Source organism: Schistocerca americana, unplaced genomic scaffold, assembly GCF_021461395.2.
Source record: "Schistocerca americana isolate TAMUIC-IGC-003095 unplaced genomic scaffold, iqSchAmer2.1 HiC_scaffold_247, whole genome shotgun sequence".
Classification (NCBI taxonomy): Eukaryota; Metazoa; Arthropoda; class Insecta; order Orthoptera; family Acrididae; genus Schistocerca; species Schistocerca americana.
In genome coordinates this window covers 142,777-159,101 of record NW_025725958.1, presented here as the reverse complement: position 1 = coordinate 159,101, position 16,325 = coordinate 142,777, and the positions used below count along the sequence as shown (strand labels likewise).

The window sequence follows — 16,325 nt, the reverse complement described above, 5'->3', positions numbered from 1 at the left end:
TAGTATCGCAAAACATACAACTCACTCCATGAATTGATTGCTACGGCATCTGTCATCAGCAGTCACAACTAGCAACACCAGTAGCAGCCGACTGCACGTCAAGAATTGGAATGTGCAGTGGGATTTTTGTGAATTCGGCGCAAGGCTGATCTTTGCGACATAGGTTTGAGAATCTTATGGGAACACTTGTACTGTTTCTAAATTAAGTGTAGTGGTGGGAGGAGGGTGCTCCGTGCGCATTACAGCACGCTTGCCAATTGTGGCTGCTAATCGTTGGCTCGTATCTGCCTTGACACATTTTCTGGCTGTGATATATTCCACTTGCATGGCAGTGTGCGCATGTTGGTGTGTTAAAAATTCTGGAGGCGCTGGGTATCGATCCCAGTACCTCTCGCATGCTAAGCGAGCGCTCTACCATCTGAGCTACGCCCCCTGCTGACAAACTGCGCTACATACAGCCATATCAATGACACAGACCCTTGCACTCCCATTATTCCGCCGACAAACACTACTCTCAATGTGTCCGTGAGGGTGTCTTTCAGGTTTCCTGCATTCTGTATCGAATCGTAGTTGGCCAAAATCAAAGTGGCACGCACGACGTCGAAAATAGCGTTCGGCCAACGCTCTGAGGTAGACGAACGTGTTGTCCACTCTCTAGACTTCATTGAGGTTAGGCCGTTATACCTAAGGCAGATTTGCACTCGATGACACCTCGACAACAGCCGGTCCTCACATTTACGTCTTGCTCTCCTTACGTCAGTATACGAGTCTGTGACGCTGGCTTTGCAACATCTTGCGTGCCTTTAGGCTCGCCGCGACCAACACTTACCACGCACTGACCACAAAACATGGAGGCGCCGGGGCTTGAACCCGGGACCTTTCACATGCAAAGCGAACGCTCTACCAACTGAGCTACGCCCCCAAGCACAACCAAGCTGCGCTGTTCTCCGTTCTTTGCTACTCTCATGTGCACGGACGCGATGGTTGGTTGGTTTGCAGGGGTGAGGGGACCAGAGTACAAAGGCGCGGACACGTTCACATACGCAAGAGTTCCAAGTAGTTTCGATGCTCTGGTATTACGACTGCAAATTCCGTCCGTTTTTAACGTCTTAAATTGAAGGGACAGTCACAAGTTGCTCCGTTTTCACTCCATGTCGACAATCACACAGCACCTGAGGTAACAAGCACATCTGAAGACCCATTGTGCACTCGACTGTTCATGCCAACTCACTGCCTCGCACTTTACTACTGTGTACCACTCTTGTCGTCCAACTGCAAAAGACTGGGCCACAACAACTTTCCGCGTCTCCATTGCACTGCGCAAACTACGAAACGCTCCCCAAACATGGCACTCACCCACGCAGACGACTTTTCCGACTTTACACGACGCTCACGCAACGCTCACGCTAGTGACAGCCTTATTTAGAGCTTGACGTCGCACACAAGCGAATGAGCACATTTCGCCGACGACTTAGGCCGCCCTCCTAGTGTGGCTGTTCGGTGTCTGCAGGCAGCGAGGGGCTGCAAGCTTCCTGTGTTCGCGCCTATGTCACCTCTGCTTGCTTGTCAGAGACAGAGTATCGCAAAACATACAACTCACTCCATGAATTGATTGCTACGGCATCTGTCATCAGCAGTCACAACTAGCAACACCAGTAGCAGCCGACTGCACGTCAAGAATTGGAATGTGCAGTGGGATTTTTGTGAATTCGGCGCAAGGCTGATCTTTGCGACATAGGTTTGAGAATCTTATGGGAACACTTGTACTGTTTCTAAATTAAGTGTAGTGGTGGGAGGAGGGTGCTTCGTGCGCATTACAGCACGCTTGCCAATTGTGGCTGCTAATCGTTGGCTCGTATCTGCCTTGACACATTTTCTGGCTGTGAATTATTCCACTTGCATGGCAGTGTGCGCATGTTGGTGTGTTAAAAATTCTGGAGGCGCTGCCTCGCACTTTACTACTGTGTACCACTCTTGTCGTCCAACTGCAAAAGACTGGGCCACAACAACTTTCCGCGTCTCCATTGCACTGCGCAAACTACGAAACGCTCCCCAAACATGGCACTCACCCACGCAGACGATTTTTCCGACTTTACACGACGCTCACGCAACGCTCACGCTAGTGACAGCCTTATTTAGAGCTTGACGTCGCACACAAGCGAATGAGCACATTTCGCCGACGACTTAGGCCGCCCTCCTAGTGTGGCTGTTCGGTGTCTGCAGGCAGCGAGGGGCTGCAAGCTTCCTGTGTTTGCGCCTATGTCACCTCTGCTTGCTTGTCAGAGACAGAGTATCGCAAAACATACAACTCACTCCATGAATTGATTGCTACGGCATCTGTCATCAGCAGTCACAACTAGCAACACCAGTAGCAGCCGACTGCACGTCAAGAATTGGAATGTGCAGTGGGATTTTTGTGAATTCGGCGCAAGGCTGATCTTTGCGACATAGGTTTGAGAATCTTATGGGAACACTTGTACTGTTTCTAAATTAAGTGTAGTGGTGGGAGGAGGGTGCTTCGTGCGCATTACAGCACGCTTGCCAATTGTGGCTGCTAATCGTTGGCTCGTATCTGCCTTGACACATTTTCTGGCTGTGAATTATTCCACTTGCATGGCAGTGTGCGCATGTTGGTGTGTTAAAAATTCTGGAGGCGCTGGGTATCGATCCCAGTACCTCTCGCATGCTAAGCGAGCGCTCTACCATCTGAGCTACGCCCCCTGCTGACGAACTGCGCTACATACAGCCATATCAATGACACAGACCCTTGCACTCCCATTATTCCGCTGACAAACACTACTCTCAATGTGTCCGTGAGGGTGTCTTTCAGGTTTCCTGCATTCTGTATCGAATCGTAGTTGGCCAAAATCAAAGTGGCACGCACGACGTCGAAAATAGCGTTCGGCCAACGCTCTGAGGTAGACGAACGTGTTGTCCACTCTCTAGACTTCATTGAGGTTAGGCCGTTATACCTAAGGCAGATTTGCACTCGATGACACCTCGACAACAGCCGGTCCTCACATTTACGTCTTGCTCTCCTTACGTCGGTATACGAGTCTGTGACGCTGGCTTTGCAACATCTTGCGTGTCTTTAGGCTCGCCGCGACCAACACTTACCACGCACTGACCACAAAACATGGAGGCGCCGGGGCTTGAACCCGGGACCTATCACATGCAAAGCGAACGCTCTACCAACTGAGCTACGCCCCCAAGCACAAGCAAGCTGCGCTGATCTCCGTTCTTTGCTACTCTTATGTGCACGGACGCGATGGTTGGTTGGTTTGCTGGGGTGAAGGGACCAGAGTACAAAGGCGCGGACACGTTCACATACGCAAGAGTTCCAAGTAGTTTCGATGCTCTGGTATTACGACTGCAAATTCCGTCCGTTTTTAACGTCTTAAATTGAAGGGACAGTCACAAGTTGCTCCGTTTTCACTCCATGTCGACAATCACACAGCACCTGAGGTAACAAGCACATCTGAAGACCCATTGTGCACTCGACTGTTCATGCCAACTCACTGCCTCGCACTTTACTACTGTGTACCACTCTTGTCGTCCAACTGCAAAAGACTGGGCCACAACAACTTTCCGCGTCTCCATTGCACTGCGCAAACTACGAAACGCTCCCCAAACATGCCACTCACCCACGGAGACGACTTTTCCGACTTTACACGACGCTCACGCAACGCTCACGCTAGTGACAGCCTTATTTAGAGCTTGACGTCGCACACAAGCGAATGAGCACATTTCGCCGACGACTTAGGCCGCCCTCCTAGTGTGGCTGTTCGGTGTCTGCAGGCAGCGAGGGGCTGCAAGCTTCCTGTGTTCGCGCCTATGTCACCTCTGCTTGCTTGTCAGAGACATAGTATCGCAAAACATACAACTCACTCCATGAATTGATTGCTACGGCATCTGTCATCAGCAGTCACAACTAGCAACACCAGTAGCAGCCGACTGCACGTCAAGAATTGGAATGTGCAGTGGGATTTTTGTGAATTCGGCGCAAGGCTGATCTTTGCGACATAGGTTTGAGAATCTTATGGGAACACTTGTACTGTTTCTAAATTAAGTGTAGTGGTGGGAGGAGGGTGCTCCGTGCGCATTACAGCACGCTTGCCAATTGTGGCTGCTAATCGTTGGCTCGTATCTGCCTTGACACATTTTCTGGCTGTGATATATTCCACTTGCATGGCAGTGTGCGCATGTTGGTGTGTTAAAAATTCTGGAGGCGCTGGGTATCGATCCCAGTACCTCTCGCATGCTAAGCGAGCGCTCTACCATCTGAGCTACGCCCCCTGCTGACAAACTGCGCTACATACAGCCATATCAATGACACAGACCCTTGCACTCCCATTATTCCGCTGACAAACACTACTCTCAATGTGTCCGTGAGGGTGTCTTTCAGGTTTCCTGCATTCTGTATCGAATCGTAGTTGGCCAAAATCAAAGTGGCACGCACGACGTCGAAAATAGCGTTCGGCCAACGCTCTGAGGTAGACGAACGTGTTGTCCACTCTCTAGACTTCATTGAGGTTAGGCCGTTATACCTAAGGCAGATTTGCACTCGATGACACCTCGACAACAGCCGGTCCTCACATTTACGTCTTGCTCTCCTTACGTCAGTATACGAGTCTGTGACGCTGGCTTTGCAACATCTTGCGTGCCTTTAGGCTCGCCGCGACCAACACTTACCACGCACTGACCACAAAACATGGAGGCGCCGGGGCTTGAACCCGGGACCTTTCACATGCAAAGCGAACGCTCTACCAACTGAGCTACGCCCCCAAGCACAACCAAGCTGCGCTGTTCTCCGTTCTTTGCTACTCTCATGTGCACGGACGCGATGGTTGGTTGGTTTGCAGGGGTGAGGGGACCAGAGTACAAAGGCGCGGACACGTTCACATACGCAAGAGTTCCAAGTAGTTTCGATGCTCTGGTATTACGACTGCAAATTCCGTCCGTTTTTAACGTCTTAAATTGAAGGGACAGTCACAAGTTGCTCCGTTTTCACTCCATGTCGACAATCACACAGCACCTGAGGTAACAAGCACATCTGAAGACCCATTGTGCACTCGACTGTTCATGCCTACTCACTGCCTCGCACTTTACTACTGTGTACCACTCTTGTCGTCCAACTGCAAAAGACTGGGCCACAACAACTTTCCGCGTCTCCATTGCACTGCGCAAACTACGAAACGCTCCCCAAACATGGCACTCACCCACGCAGACGACTTTTCCGACTTTACACGACGCTCACGCTAGTGACAGCCTTATTTAGAGCTTGACGTCGCACACAAGCGAATGAGCACATTTCGCCGACGACTTAGGCCGCCCTCCTAGTGTGGCTGTTCGGTGTCTGCAGGCAGCGAGGGGCTGCAAGCTTCCTGTGTTCGCGCCTATGTCACCTCTGCTTGCTTGTCAGAGACAGAGTATCGCAAAACATACAACTCACTCCATGAATTGATTGCTACGGCATCTGTCATCAGCAGTCACAACTAGCAACACCAGTAGCAGCCGACTGCACGTCAAGAATTGGAATGTGCAGTGGGATTTTTGTGAATTCGGCGCAAGGCTGATCTTTGCGACATAGGTTTGAGAATCTTATGGGAACACTTGTACTGTTTCTAAATTAAGTGTAGTGGTGGGAGGAGGGTGCTTCGTGCGCATTACAGCACGCTTGCCAATTGTGGCTGCTAATCGTTGGCTCGTATCTGCCTTGACACATTTTCTGGCTGTGAATTATTCCACTTGCATGGCAGTGTGCGCATGTTGGTGTGTTAAAAATTCTGGAGGCGCTGGGTATCGATCCCAGTACCTCTCGCATGCTAAGCGAGCGCTCTACCATCTGAGCTACGCCCCCTGCTGACGAACTGCGCTACATACAGCCATATCAATGACACAGACCCTTGCACTCCCATTATTCCGCTGACAAACACTACTCTCAATGTGTCCGTGAGGGTGTCTTTCAGGTTTCCTGCATTCTGTATCGAATCGTAGTTGGCCAAAATCAAAGTGGCACGCACGACGTCGAAAATAGCGTTCGGCCAACGCTCTGAGGTAGACGAACGTGTTGTCCACTCTCTAGACTTCATTGAGGTTAGGCCGTTATACCTAAGGCAGATTTGCACTCGATGACACCTCGACAACAGCCGGTCCTCACATTTACGTCTTGCTCTCCTTACGTCGGTATACGAGTCTGTGACGCTGGCTTTGCAACATCTTGCGTGTCTTTAGGCTCGCCGCGACCAGCACTTACCACGCACTGACCACAAAACATGGAGGCGCCGGGGCTTGAACCCGGGACCTATCACATGCAAAGCGAACGCTCTACCAACTGAGCTACGCCCCCAAGCACAAGCAAGCTGCGCTGATCTCCGTTCTTTGCTACTCTTATGTGCACGGACGCGATGGTTGGTTGGTTTGCTGGGATGAAGGGACCAGTGTACAAAGGCGCGGACACGTTCACATACGCAAGAGTTCCAAGTAGTTTCGATGCTCTGGTATTACGACTGCAAATTCCGTCCGTTTTTAACGTCTTAAATTGAAGGGACAGTCACAAGTTGCTCCGTTTTCACTCCATGTCGACAATCACACAGCACCTGAGGTAACAAGCACATCTGAAGACCCATTGTGCACTCGACTGTTCATGCCAACTCACTGCCTCGCACTTTACTACTGTGTACCACTCTTGTCGTCCAACTGCAAAAGACTGGGCCACAACAACTTTCCGCGTCTCCATTGCACTGCGCAAACTACGAAACGCTCCCCAAACATGCCACTCACCCACGCAGACGACTTTTCCGACTTTACACGACGCTCACGCAACGCTCACGCTAGTGACAGCCTTATTTAGAGCTTGACGTCGCACACAAGCGAATGAGCACATTTCGCCGACGACTTAGGCCGCCCTCCTAGTGTGGCTGTTCGGTGTCTGCAGGCAGCGAGGGGCTGCAAGCTTCCTGTGTTCGCGCCTATGTCACCTCTGCTTGCTTGTCAGAGACATAGTATCGCAAAACATACAACTCACTCCATGAATTGATTGCTACGGCATCTGTCATCAGCAGTCACAACTAGCAACACCAGTAGCAGCCGACTGCACGTCAAGAATTGGAATGTGCAGTGGGATTTTTGTGAATTCGGCGCAAGGCTGATCTTTGCGACATAGGTTTGAGAATCTTATGGGAACACTTGTACTGTTTCTAAATTAAGTGTAGTGGTGGGAGGAGGGTGCTCCGTGCGCATTACAGCACGCTTGCCAATTGTGGCTGCTAATCGTTGGCTCGTATCTGCCTTGACACATTTTCTGGCTGTGATATATTCCACTTGCATGGCAGTGTGCGCATGTTGGTGTGTTAAAAATTCTGGAGGCGCTGGGTATCGATCCCAGTACCTCTCGCATGCTAAGCGAGCGCTCTACCATCTGAGCTACGCCCCCTGCTGACAAACTGCGCTACATACAGCCATATCAATGACACAGACCCTTGCACTCCCATTATTCCGCTGACAAACACTACTCTCAATGTGTCCGTGAGGGTGTCTTTCAGGTTTCCTGCATTCTGTATCGAATCGTAGTTGGCCAAAATCAAAGTGGCACGCACGACGTCGAAAATAGCGTTCGGCCAACGCTCTGAGGTAGACGAACGTGTTGTCCACTCTCTAGACTTCATTGAGGTTAGGCCGTTATACCTAAGGCAGATTTGCACTCGATGACACCTCGACAACAGCCGGTCCTCACATTTACGTCTTGCTCTCCTTACGTCAGTATACGAGTCTGTGACGCTGGCTTTGCAACATCTTGCGTGCCTTTAGGCTCGCCGCGACCAACACTTACCACGCACTGACCACAAAACATGGAGGCGCCGGGGCTTGAACCCGGGACCTTTCAGATGCAAAGCGAACGCTCTACCAACTGAGCTACGCCCCCAAGCACAACCAAGCTGCGCTGTTCTCCGTTCTTTGCTACTCTCATGTGCACGGACGCGATGGTTGGTTGGTTTGCAGGGGTGAGGGGACCAGAGTACAAAGGCGCGGACACGTTCACATACGCAAGAGTTCCAAGTAGTTTCGATGCTCTGGTATTACGACTGCAAATTCCGTCCGTTTTTAACGTCTTAAATTGAAGGGACAGTCACAAGTTGCTCCGTTTTCACTCCATGTCGACAATCACACAGCACCTGAGGTAACAAGCACATCTGAAGACCCATTGTGCACTCGACTGTTCATGCCTACTCACTGCCTCGCACTTTACTACTGTGTACCACTCTTGTCGTCCAACTGCAAAAGACTGGGCCACAACAACTTTCCGCGTCTCCATTGCACTGCGCAAACTACGAAACGCTCCCCAAACATGGCACTCACCCACGCAGACGACTTTTCCGACTTTACACGACGCTCACGCTAGTGACAGCCTTATTTAGAGCTTGACGTCGCACACAAGCGAATGAGCACATTTCGCCGACGACTTAGGCCGCCCTCCTAGTGTGGCTGTTCGGTGTCTGCAGGCAGCGAGGGGCTGCAAGCTTCCTGTGTTCGCGCCTATGTCACCTCTGCTTGCTTGTCAGAGACAGAGTATCGCAAAACATACAACTCACTCCATGAATTGATTGCTACGGCATCTGTCATCAGCAGTCACAACTAGCAACACCAGTAGCAGCCGACTGCACGTCAAGAATTGGAATGTGCAGTGGGATTTTTGTGAATTCGGCGCAAGGCTGATCTTTGCGACATAGGTTTGAGAATCTTATGGGAACACTTGTACTGTTTCTAAATTAAGTGTAGTGGTGGGAGGAGGGTGCTTCGTGCGCATTACAGCACGCTTGCCAATTGTGGCTGCTAATCGTTGGCTCGTATCTGCCTTGACACATTTTCTGGCTGTGAATTATTCCACTTGCATGGCAGTGTGCGCATGTTGGTGTGTTAAAAATTCTGGAGGCGCTGCCTCGCACTTTACTACTGTGTACCACTCTTGTCGTCCAACTACAAAAGACTGGGCCACAACAACTTTCCGCGTCTCCATTGCACTGCGCAAACTACGAAACGCTCCCCAAACATGGCACTCACCCACGCAGACGACTTTTCCGACTTTACACGACGCTCACGCAACGCTCACGCTAGTGACAGCCTTATTTAGAGCTTGACGTCGCACACAAGCGAATGAGCACATTTCGCCGACGACTTAGGCCGCCCTCCTAGTGTGCCTGTTCGGTGTCTGCAGGCAGCGAGGGGCTGCAAGCTTCCTGTGTTCGCGCCTATGTCACCTCTGCTTGCTTGTCAGAGACAGAGTATCGCAAAACATACAACTCACTCCATGAATTGATTGCTACGGCATCTGTCATCAGCAGTCACAACTAGCAACACCAGTAGCAGCCGACTGCACGTCAAGAATTGGAATGTGCAGTGGGATTTTTGTGAATTCGGCGCAAGGCTGATCTTTGCGACATAGGTTTGAGAATCTTATGGGAACACTTGTACTGTTTCTAAATTAAGTGTAGTGGTGGGAGGAGGGTGCTTCGTGCGCATTACAGCACGCTTGCCAATTGTGGCTGCTAATCGTTGGCTCGTATCTGCCTTGACACATTTTCTGGCTGTGAATTATTCCACTTGCATGGCAGTGTGCGCATGTTGGTGTGTTAAAAATTCTGGAGGCGCTGGGTATCGATCCCAGTACCTCTCGCATGCTAAGCGAGCGCTCTACCATCTGAGCTACGCCCCCTGCTGACGAACTGCGCTACATACAGCCATATCAATGACACAGACCCTTGCACTCCCATTATTCCGCTGACAAACACTACTCTCAATGTGTCCGTGAGGGTGTCTTTCAGGTTTCCTGCATTCTGTATCGAATCGTAGTTGGCCAAAATCAAAGTGGCACGCACGACGTCGAAAATAGCGTTCGGCCAACGCTCTGAGGTAGACGAACGTGTTGTCCACTCTCTAGACTTCATTGAGGTTAGGCCGTTATACCTAAGGCAGATTTGCACTCGATGACACCTCGACAACAGCCGGTCCTCACATTTACGTCTTGCTCTCCTTACGTCGGTATACGAGTCTGTGACGCTGGCTTTGCAACATCTTGCGTGTCTTTAGGCTCGCCGCGACCAGCACTTACCACGCACTGACCACAAAACATGGAGGCGCCGGGGCTTGAACCCGGGACCTATCACATGCAAAGCGAACGCTCTACCAACTGAGCTACGCCCCCAAGCACAAGCAAGCTGCGCTGATCTCCGTTCTTTGCTACTCTTATGTGCACGGACGCGATGGTTGGTTGGTTTGCTGGGATGAAGGGACCAGTGTACAAAGGCGCGGACACGTTCACATACGCAAGAGTTCCAAGTAGTTTCGATGCTCTGGTATTACGACTGCAAATTCCGTCCGTTTTTAACGTCTTAAATTGAAGGGACAGTCACAAGTTGCTCCGTTTTCACTCCATGTCGACAATCACACAGCACCTGAGGTAACAAGCACATCTGAAGACCCATTGTGCACTCGACTGTTCATGCCAACTCACTGCCTCGCACTTTACTACTGTGTACCACTCTTGTCGTCCAACTGCAAAAGACTGGGCCACAACAACTTTCCGCGTCTCCATTGCACTGCGCAAACTACGAAACGCTCCCCAAACATGCCACTCACCCACGCAGACGACTTTTCCGACTTTACACGACGCTCACGCAACGCTCACGCTAGTGACAGCCTTATTTAGAGCTTGACGTCGCACACAAGCGAATGAGCACATTTCGCCGACGACTTAGGCCGCCCTCCTAGTGTGGCTGTTCGGTGTCTGCAGGCAGCGAGGGGCTGCAAGCTTCCTGTGTTCGCGCCTATGTCACCTCTGCTTGCTTGTCAGAGACATAGTATCGCAAAACATACAACTCACTCCATGAATTGATTGCTACGGCATCTGTCATCAGCAGTCACAACTAGCAACACCAGTAGCAGCCGACTGCACGTCAAGAATTGGAATGTGCAGTGGGATTTTTGTGAATTCGGCGCAAGGCTGATCTTTGCGACATAGGTTTGAGAATCTTATGGGAACACTTGTACTGTTTCTAAATTAAGTGTAGTGGTGGGAGGAGGGTGCTCCGTGCGCATTACAGCACGCTTGCCAATTGTGGCTGCTAATCGTTGGCTCGTATCTGCCTTGACACATTTTCTGGCTGTGATATATTCCACTTGCATGGCAGTGTGCGCATGTTGGTGTGTTAAAAATTCTGGAGGCGCTGGGTATCGATCCCAGTACCTCTCGCATGCTAAGCGAGCGCTCTACCATCTGAGCTACGCCCCCTGCTGACAAACTGCGCTACATACAGCCATATCAATGACACAGACCCTTGCACTCCCATTATTCCGCTGACAAACACTACTCTCAATGTGTCCGTGAGGGTGTCTTTCAGGTTTCCTGCATTCTGTATCGAATCGTAGTTGGCCAAAATCAAAGTGGCACGCACGACGTCGAAAATAGCGTTCGGCCAACGCTCTGAGGTAGACGAACGTGTTGTCCACTCTCTAGACTTCATTGAGGTTAGGCCGTTATACCTAAGGCAGATTTGCACTCGATGACACCTCGACAACAGCCGGTCCTCACATTTACGTCTTGCTCTCCTTACGTCAGTATACGAGTCTGTGACGCTGGCTTTGCAACATCTTGCGTGCCTTTAGGCTCGCCGCGACCAACACTTACCACGCACTGACCACAAAACATGGAGGCGCCGGGGCTTGAACCCGGGACCTTTCACATGCAAAGCGAACGCTCTACCAACTGAGCTACGCCCCCAAGCACAACCAAGCTGCGCTGTTCTCCGTTCTTTGCTACTCTCATGTGCACGGACGCGATGGTTGGTTGGTTTGCAGGGGTGAGGGGACCAGAGTACAAAGGCGCGGACACGTTCACATACGCAAGAGTTCCAAGTAGTTTCGATGCTCTGGTATTACGACTGCAAATTCCGTCCGTTTTTAACGTCTTAAATTGAAGGGACAGTCACAAGTTGCTCCGTTTTCACTCCATGTCGACAATCACACAGCACCTGAGGTAACAAGCACATCTGAAGACCCATTGTGCACTCGACTGTTCATGCCTACTCACTGCCTCGCACTTTACTACTGTGTACCACTCTTGTCGTCCAACTGCAAAAGACTGGGCCACAACAACTTTCCGCGTCTCCATTGCACTGCGCAAACTACGAAACGCTCCCCAAACATGGCACTCACCCACGCAGACGACTTTTCCGACTTTACACGACGCTCACGCTAGTGACAGCCTTATTTAGAGCTTGACGTCGCACACAAGCGAATGAGCACATTTCGCCGACGACTTAGGCCGCCCTCCTAGTGTGGCTGTTCGGTGTCTGCAGGCAGCGAGGGGCTGCAAGCTTCCTGTGTTCGCGCCTATGTCACCTCTGCTTGCTTGTCAGAGACAGAGTATCGCAAAACATACAACTCACTCCATGAATTGATTGCTACGGCATCTGTCATCAGCAGTCACAACTAGCAACACCAGTAGCAGCCGACTGCACGTCAAGAATTGGAATGTGCAGTGGGATTTTTGTGAATTCGGCGCAAGGCTGATCTTTGCGACATAGGTTTGAGAATCTTATGGGAACACTTGTACTGTTTCTAAATTAAGTGTAGTGGTGGGAGGAGGGTGCTTCGTGCGCATTACAGCACGCTTGCCAATTGTGGCTGCTAATCGTTGGCTCGTATCTGCCTTGACACATTTTCTGGCTGTGAATTATTCCACTTGCATGGCAGTGTGCGCATGTTGGTGTGTTAAAAATTCTGGAGGCGCTGCCTCGCACTTTACTACTGTGTACCACTCTTGTCGTCCAACTACAAAAGACTGGGAAACAACAACTTTCCGCGTCTCCATTGCACTGCGCAAACTACGAAACGCTCCCCAAACATGGCACTCACCCACGCAGACGACTTTTCCGACTTTACACGACGCTCACGCAACGCTCACGCTAGTGACAGCCTTATTTAGAGCTTGACGTCGCACACAAGCGAATGAGCACATTTCGCCGACGACTTAGGCCGCCCTCCTAGTGTGCCTGTTCGGTGTCTGCAGGCAGCGAGGGGCTGCAAGCTTCCTGTGTTCGCGCCTATGTCACCTCTGCTTGCTTGTCAGAGACAGAGTATCGCAAAACATACAACTCACTCCATGAATTGATTGCTACGGCATCTGTCATCAGCAGTCACAACTAGCAACACCAGTAGCAGCCGACTGCACGTCAAGAATTGGAATGTGCAGTGGGATTTTTGTGAATTCGGCGCAAGGCTGATCTTTGCGACATAGGTTTGAGAATCTTATGGGAACACTTGTACTGTTTCTAAATTAAGTGTAGTGGTGGGAGGAGGGTGCTTCGTGCGCATTACAGCACGCTTGCCAATTGTGGCTGCTAATCGTTGGCTCGTATCTGCCTTGACACATTTTCTGGCTGTGAATTATTCCACTTGCATGGCAGTGTGCGCATGTTGGTGTGTTAAAAATTCTGGAGGCGCTGGGTATCGATCCCAGTACCTCTCGCATGCTAAGCGAGCGCTCTACCATCTGAGCTACGCCCCCTGCTGACGAACTGCGCTACATACAGCCATATCAATGACACAGACCCTTGCACTCCCATTATTCCGCTGACAAACACTACTCTCAATGTGTCCGTGAGGGTGTCTTTCAGGTTTCCTGCATTCTGTATCGAATCGTAGTTGGCCAAAATCAAAGTGGCACGCACGACGTCGAAAATAGCGTTCGGCCAACGCTCTGAGGTAGACGAACGTGTTGTCCACTCTCTAGACTTCATTGAGGTTAGGCCGTTATACCTAAGGCAGATTTGCACTCGATGACACCTCGACAACAGCCGGTCCTCACATTTACGTCTTGCTCTCCTTACGTCGGTATACGAGTCTGTGACGCTGGCTTTGCAACATCTTGCGTGTCTTTAGGCTCGCCGCGACCAGCACTTACCACGCACTGACCACAAAACATGGAGGCGCCGGGGCTTGAACCCGGGACCTATCACATGCAAAGCGAACGCTCTACCAACTGAGCTACGCCCCCAAGCACAAGCAAGCTGCGCTGATCTCCGTTCTTTGCTACTCTTATGTGCACGGACGCGATGGTTGGTTGGTTTGCTGGGATGAAGGGACCAGAGTACAAAGGCGCGGACACGTTCACATACGCAAGAGTTCCAAGTAGTTTCGATGCTCTGGTATTACGACTGCAAATTCCGTCCGTTTTTAACGTCTTAAATTGAAGGGACAGTCACAAGTTGCTCCGTTTTCACTCCATGTCGACAATCACACAGCACCTGAGGTAACAAGCACATCTGAAGACCCATTGTGCACTCGACTGTTCATGCCAACTCACTGCCTCGCACTTTACTACTGTGTACCACTCTTGTCGTCCAACTGCAAAAGACTGGGCCACAACAACTTTCCGCGTCTCCATTGCACTGCGCAAACTACGAAACGCTCCCCAAACATGCCACTCACCCACGCAGACGACTTTTCCGACTTTACACGACGCTCACGCAACGCTCACGCTAGTGACAGCCTTATTTAGAGCTTGACGTCGCACACAAGCGAATGAGCACATTTCGCCGACGACTTAGGCCGCCCTCCTAGTGTGGCTGTTCGGTGTCTGCAGGCAGCGAGGGGCTGCAAGCTTCCTGTGTTCGCGCCTATGTCACCTCTGCTTGCTTGTCAGAGACATAGTATCGCAAAACATACAACTCACTCCATGAATTGATTGCTACGGCATCTGTCATCAGCAGTCACAACTAGCAACACCAGTAGCAGCCGACTGCACGTCAAGAATTGGAATGTGCAGTGGGATTTTTGTGAATTCGGCGCAAGGCTGATCTTTGCGACATAGGTTTGAGAATCTTATGGGAACACTTGTACTGTTTCTAAATTAAGTGTAGTGGTGGGAGGAGGGTGCTCCGTGCGCATTACAGCACGCTTGCCAATTGTGGCTGCTAATCGTTGGCTCGTATCTGCCTTGACACATTTTCTGGCTGTGATATATTCCACTTGCATGGCAGTGTGCGCATGTTGGTGTGTTAAAAATTCTGGAGGCGCTGGGTATCGATCCCAGTACCTCTCGCATGCTAAGCGAGCGCTCTACCATCTGAGCTACGCCCCCTGCTGACAAACTGCGCTACATACAGCCATATCAATGACACAGACCCTTGCACTCCCATTATTCCGCCGACAAACACTACTCTCAATGTGTCCGTGAGGGTGTCTTTCAGGTTTCCTGCATTCTGTATCGAATCGTAGTTGGCCAAAATCAAAGTGGCACGCACGACGTCGAAAATAGCGTTCGGCCAACGCTCTGAGGTAGACGAACGTGTTGTCCACTCTCTAGACTTCATTGAGGTTAGGCCGTTATACCTAAGGCAGATTTGCACTCGATGACACCTCGACAACAGCCGGTCCTCACATTTACGTCTTGCTCTCCTTACGTCAGTATACGAGTCTGTGACGCTGGCTTTGCAACATCTTGCGTGCCTTTAGGCTCGCCGCGACCAACACTTACCACGCACTGACCACAAAACATGGAGGCGCCGGGGCTTGAAACCGGGACCTTTCACATGCAAAGCGAACGCTCTACCAACTGAGCTACGCCCCCAAGCACAACCAAGCTGCGCTGTTCTCCGTTCTTTGCTACTCTCATGTGCACGGACGCGATGGTTGGTTGGTTTGCAGGGGTGAGGGGACCAGAGTACAAAGGCGCGGACACGTTCACATACGCAAGAGTTCCAAGTAGTTTCGATGCTCTGGTATTACGACTGCAAATTCCGTCCGTTTTTAACGTCTTAAATTGAAGGGACAGTCACAAGTTGCTCCGTTTTCACTCCATGTCGACAATCACACAGCACCTGAGGTAACAAGCACATCTGAAGACCCATTGTGCACTCGACTGTTCATGCCAACTCACTGCCTCGCACTTTACTACTGTGTACCACTCTTGTCGTCCAACTGCAAAAGACTGGGCCACAACAACTTTCCGCGTCTCCATTGCACTGCGCAAACTACGAAACGCTCCCCAAACATGGCACTCACCCACGCAGACGACTTTTCCGACTTTACACGACGCTCACGCAACGCTCACGCTAGTGACAGCCTTATTTAGAGCTTGACGTCGCACACAAGCGAATGAGCACATTTCGCCGACGACTTAGGCCGCCCTCCTAGTGTGGCTGTTCGGTGTCTGCAGGCAGCGAGGGGCTGCAAGCTTCCTGTGTTCGCGCCTATGTCACCTCTGCTTGCTTGTCAGAGACAGAGTATCGCAAAACATACAACTCACTCCATGAATTGATTGCTAC

At 50.9% G+C, this 16,325-nt stretch overlaps 18 non-coding genes across 18 annotated transcripts; all 18 read right to left on the bottom strand.

Annotated features, from left to right (window-relative positions):
• Nucleotides 1-360: 360 nt before the first annotated feature.
• On the bottom strand, nt 361-433 carry Trnaa-agc. Its single transcript has one exon. It is a non-coding gene; the product is annotated as a tRNA-Ala (tRNA).
• A 416-nt stretch (nt 434-849) lies between these two features.
• On the bottom strand, nt 850-922 carry Trnaa-ugc. The gene has a single exon. It is a non-coding gene; the product is annotated as a tRNA-Ala (tRNA).
• Nucleotides 923-2,648: 1,726 nt separating this feature from the next.
• On the bottom strand, nt 2,649-2,721 carry Trnaa-agc. The gene has a single exon. It is a non-coding gene; the product is annotated as a tRNA-Ala (tRNA).
• A 416-nt stretch (nt 2,722-3,137) lies between these two features.
• Trnaa-ugc lies at nt 3,138-3,210 on the bottom strand. The gene has a single exon. It is a non-coding gene; the product is annotated as a tRNA-Ala (tRNA).
• A 1,013-nt stretch (nt 3,211-4,223) lies between these two features.
• Trnaa-agc lies at nt 4,224-4,296 on the bottom strand. Its single transcript has one exon. It is a non-coding gene; the product is annotated as a tRNA-Ala (tRNA).
• A 416-nt stretch (nt 4,297-4,712) lies between these two features.
• Trnaa-ugc lies at nt 4,713-4,785 on the bottom strand. The gene has a single exon. It is a non-coding gene; the product is annotated as a tRNA-Ala (tRNA).
• A 1,002-nt stretch (nt 4,786-5,787) lies between these two features.
• Nucleotides 5,788-5,860, bottom strand: Trnaa-agc. The gene has a single exon. It is a non-coding gene; the product is annotated as a tRNA-Ala (tRNA).
• A 416-nt stretch (nt 5,861-6,276) lies between these two features.
• On the bottom strand, nt 6,277-6,349 carry Trnaa-ugc. The gene has a single exon. It is a non-coding gene; the product is annotated as a tRNA-Ala (tRNA).
• Nucleotides 6,350-7,362: 1,013 nt separating this feature from the next.
• Nucleotides 7,363-7,435, bottom strand: Trnaa-agc. Its single transcript has one exon. It is a non-coding gene; the product is annotated as a tRNA-Ala (tRNA).
• A 416-nt stretch (nt 7,436-7,851) lies between these two features.
• On the bottom strand, nt 7,852-7,924 carry Trnaa-ugc. The gene has a single exon. It is a non-coding gene; the product is annotated as a tRNA-Ala (tRNA).
• Nucleotides 7,925-9,639: 1,715 nt separating this feature from the next.
• Trnaa-agc lies at nt 9,640-9,712 on the bottom strand. The gene has a single exon. It is a non-coding gene; the product is annotated as a tRNA-Ala (tRNA).
• A 416-nt stretch (nt 9,713-10,128) lies between these two features.
• On the bottom strand, nt 10,129-10,201 carry Trnaa-ugc. Its single transcript has one exon. It is a non-coding gene; the product is annotated as a tRNA-Ala (tRNA).
• A 1,013-nt stretch (nt 10,202-11,214) lies between these two features.
• Trnaa-agc lies at nt 11,215-11,287 on the bottom strand. Its single transcript has one exon. It is a non-coding gene; the product is annotated as a tRNA-Ala (tRNA).
• Nucleotides 11,288-11,703: 416 nt separating this feature from the next.
• On the bottom strand, nt 11,704-11,776 carry Trnaa-ugc. Its single transcript has one exon. It is a non-coding gene; the product is annotated as a tRNA-Ala (tRNA).
• A 1,715-nt stretch (nt 11,777-13,491) lies between these two features.
• On the bottom strand, nt 13,492-13,564 carry Trnaa-agc. The gene has a single exon. It is a non-coding gene; the product is annotated as a tRNA-Ala (tRNA).
• Nucleotides 13,565-13,980: 416 nt separating this feature from the next.
• Nucleotides 13,981-14,053, bottom strand: Trnaa-ugc. The gene has a single exon. It is a non-coding gene; the product is annotated as a tRNA-Ala (tRNA).
• A 1,013-nt stretch (nt 14,054-15,066) lies between these two features.
• Nucleotides 15,067-15,139, bottom strand: Trnaa-agc. Its single transcript has one exon. It is a non-coding gene; the product is annotated as a tRNA-Ala (tRNA).
• Nucleotides 15,140-15,555: 416 nt separating this feature from the next.
• On the bottom strand, nt 15,556-15,628 carry Trnaa-ugc. The gene has a single exon. It is a non-coding gene; the product is annotated as a tRNA-Ala (tRNA).
• Nucleotides 15,629-16,325: the final 697 nt, after the last annotated feature.